The sequence below is a fragment of the Asparagus officinalis genome, chromosome 4 (assembly GCF_001876935.1).
Source record: "Asparagus officinalis chromosome 4, Aspof.V1, whole genome shotgun sequence".
NCBI classification, from domain to species: Eukaryota; Viridiplantae; Streptophyta; class Magnoliopsida; order Asparagales; family Asparagaceae; genus Asparagus; species Asparagus officinalis.
In genome coordinates this window covers 50,440,392-50,444,175 of record NC_033797.1, presented here as the reverse complement: position 1 = coordinate 50,444,175, position 3,784 = coordinate 50,440,392, and positions in this window count along the sequence as shown.

Genomic DNA, 3,784 nt, shown 5'->3' with positions numbered 1-3,784 from the left:
AAATTCATCGCTTCTGATGATAAACTCATTTAGCAATTCTCCCCAGCGAGACGCTAGTCCCCAAAATCTTGTTCAAATCACAAGACACAAATCCTGTCACGTTAACACTAAACCTCTGACAAATTTACTTATCAATCCTCTTCAATAGGATGATAAGTCCATAAAGTTGCCCTGATCGCAACAAATTCCTGTCACGTTAATGATCACCTCTGACAAAATCCACTTATCGACTCTCTTCAATAGAGCGATAAGTCCACAAAGTTGCTCCAATCGCAACACAAATCCTGTCACGTTAACACTAAACCTCTGACAAATTTACTTATCAATCCTCTTCAATAGGATGATAAGTCCATAAAGTTGCCCTGATCGCAACAAATTCCTGTCACGTTAATGATCACCTCTGACAAAATCCACTTATCGACTCTCTTCAATAGAGTGATAAGTCCACAAAGTTGCTCCAATCGCAACACAAATCCTGTCACATTAACACTAAACCTCTGACAAATTCACTTATCAATCCTCTTCAATAGGATGATAAGTCCACAAAGTTGCTCCAATCGCAACACAAATCCTGTCACGTTAACACTAAACCTCTGACAAATCAACTTATCGACTCTCTTCAATAGAGCGATAAGTCCACAAAGTTGCTCTAATCGCAACACAAATCCTGTCATGTTAACACTAAACCTCTGACAAATTCACTTATCAATCCTCTTCAAATAGGATGATAAGTCCACAAAGTTGCTTCAATCGCAACACAAATCCTGTCACGTTAACACTAAACCTCTGACAAATCAACTTATCAATCCTCTTCAATAGAGCGATAAGTCCACAAAGTTGCTCTAATCGCAACACAAATCCTGTCACGTTAACACTAAACCTCTGACAAATTCACTTATCAATCCTTTTCAAATAGGATGATAAGTCCACAAAGTTGCTCCAATCGCAACACAAATCCTATCACGTTAACACTAAACCTCTGACAAATCAACTTATCAATCCTCTTTAATAGGATGATAAGTCCACAAAGTTGCTCCGATCGCAACAAATTCCTGTCACGTTAATGATCACCTCTGACAAAATCCACTTATCGACTCTCTTCAATAGAGCGATAGGTCCACAAACCCGTCAGGTTAACATCATACCTCTAATGACCAAATTAGCTTATCGACTCCCTTCAATAAAGCGATAGGTCCATAAAATACTGTTAGGTTAACATCACACCTCTAACAGTCAAACCCCCAATGAACTTGTTAATCCTTTTTCAATAAGAATAGCAAGTTGTCATTATAAAATCCCCAGCGGATTAAATATTTTCTAGAATTATCCTAGTGATAATAAAGAAAAGTTCTAAATTTTACTCTAAGTGAAAATTCATGCCAAATTAATATTACACCTCTGGCGCTTTTAACTTTCTTTCAGTGTTTCAAGTAACACAGGAAGAAATAACGATAAAGTCTATGTATTCAAAATCATAGCATCAAGTCTAAGAGGGTTCATTCTCTTAGCACGACGTTATATGTGGAACGGACTTAGACAATCCATGTGCTAGCCCGACTCAAACTGTAGTCGGTAAAGGCTTATCAAATCCGTTGATGGCTGAGGGTTTGCCAAAAATCCTATGCATATTTGCAGGCCTATCAGCTTAATGGAGGTGAGCCGTGACGTGACGTTTGATAGCTTCTGCTCATGAGTAGCTTGTACCGTAGCTACAGTTTCTATTTGAAGCTCATCATCACACATGTCATGCGTGAAAAATCCCTTTAACCAAGATGCTTTTGAAGCGGGTGAAAAGAACAACTCTTTATGACAAGGAATCAAAAGCTCCAAGATCAGAGTTGAGATCCAAAGTATTTCGAAAATTCGTGCCAGTCAACCGTAAACTTTTGAAAACTTTGGAGGGGGTTCTGTAGGCTATCTAAAAATCACAATAGATAGCTGATTCCCCATCAAACACCGATGATGGAAGTTACAATCTAACGACTTCCAGAAAGCTACAATTTGAAGACTTTCACGTTGATCGATACAATCTGATGACCTTCATAACAATTGATGAAAACTCCAATCAACAGCCTTCACAATCAACATCGGGAGTTACAATCTGACAACTCTCACATATCAAAGAGGTAAAGCAAAGATTACAAAAAGACGATCTTTGCAACGCTTTGACAGAAAGAGACTACAAATCGACGGTCTCTTCAAATTAAAACGCGGAAGTCCTCCCCGCATACCAGCATCAAGACGCACCGCGTTCACAACTGCTGACGCAGTGCAAACGTAGCTCACATTCAGCTCCAAACGCAGCTCAGACCCAGCTGCCAACATAGCTCATGTTCGACCGCAAGCGCAGCTTCCATCCGCTGCCCAACGCAGCTTCTATCCGCTGCCAAACGCAACTCTTAAATCCTGCCAACGCAGCTTCCATCTGCTGCCAAACGCAGCTTCCAAGCTGCCAAATGCAGCTTCCAACAAGATGCCAACGCAGCTTCCAAGTGCTATAAACGCAGCTTTCAGACGCTGCAAATGAGCTTCCAGACGCTGCGTTTGAATACAGAATTCACGTCAGAACACGGATTTTGCGTTTGACTTGTTCAAATACGAGCTGAACGGTTTCAAAACCGTTTCTCACGATCTGAGGGGATCACAACTCCATTTAGGAGTGATTTAAGGGGCGGTTACATCCCATTAGCCCCACTTATGAGCGAATTAAGGAGGTGGTTACACCCCTTAATCCCCTATAAATAACTAAGAAATCAGCTTAGTTCAGGGAAGATCTTTCATCCTTCTCTGGGGCAGCAAAGAAGAGATCCTGGACTTGTCTAACCAATTACGGTTAAGATCAATCAACTCATCAAGAGTTTCAAACTCGTTCAGAGTTCTCCACAACGTCAAATCGTGAGGAGAAGATATCGTTCCAGTGAATCAAGACGTTCGGATCGTCAACGGAGAGCAAATTCGACGCGAGCATTCGAAGGAGGCACTTCATCGCCACCGTGAAGAACCCAGAATTAAACAAATGGAAGAATTCAGACCATTCTCCTCTCTTTTGTAATCAGAAAATCCAATTGTAATTGAGATTAAAGGAATACAAATCAATTTTCCTTCATTTCTTTTTACTGCAAATTTTCCACCAAACATATATATATATATATATATATAAACATGATTTTTTTAAGCTAATATATTGCTTTCTAAATCGATCACATATAATTGAACATTATTAGACAAATAAAGGTAGAGTTGATCAAAATAGTTAAGAGAGTGAAATAATCATAATGGAATTGCAATGCTCTATATTTCAAATATTTTTGTTTGGGTTAGTAGGAAAAACTTTTTTTTTATCTTAATGTAGCATCACTTTTCATAGTGTCTAAAGGAAAATTTCTATGATTTCTTTAAAAAGTTTTAAAGACAACATAGATTGCAGCATTTGGGTGTAGCTGTTTGGCTGCAAAAGGTATACGTGGCATGTTGGGAAAGTATGAACATACAAGATTGGTGGACTACCGGAGACTTGCATATTTTAAGTCTATATGATGATGAGATTAGGCATGTTCAAAAGAAACCATTCGGGTAAAGTTTCCCTAATAAAATCAATATACGGTTACCTGTTTACAGAAAAATGAAACATGTCTAAAATTGACTTGCCATATTAAGGCACGCTCGTTTAAACAATAGCATAGCGCACACGAGCAGGCTTTTTCGCTGTCAAGCAACCTGGGCTTTGTCTTTCAAAGTCTGCGTGATATACAAAACTAAAGCAAGCTTTAAGACAAAGGGACGA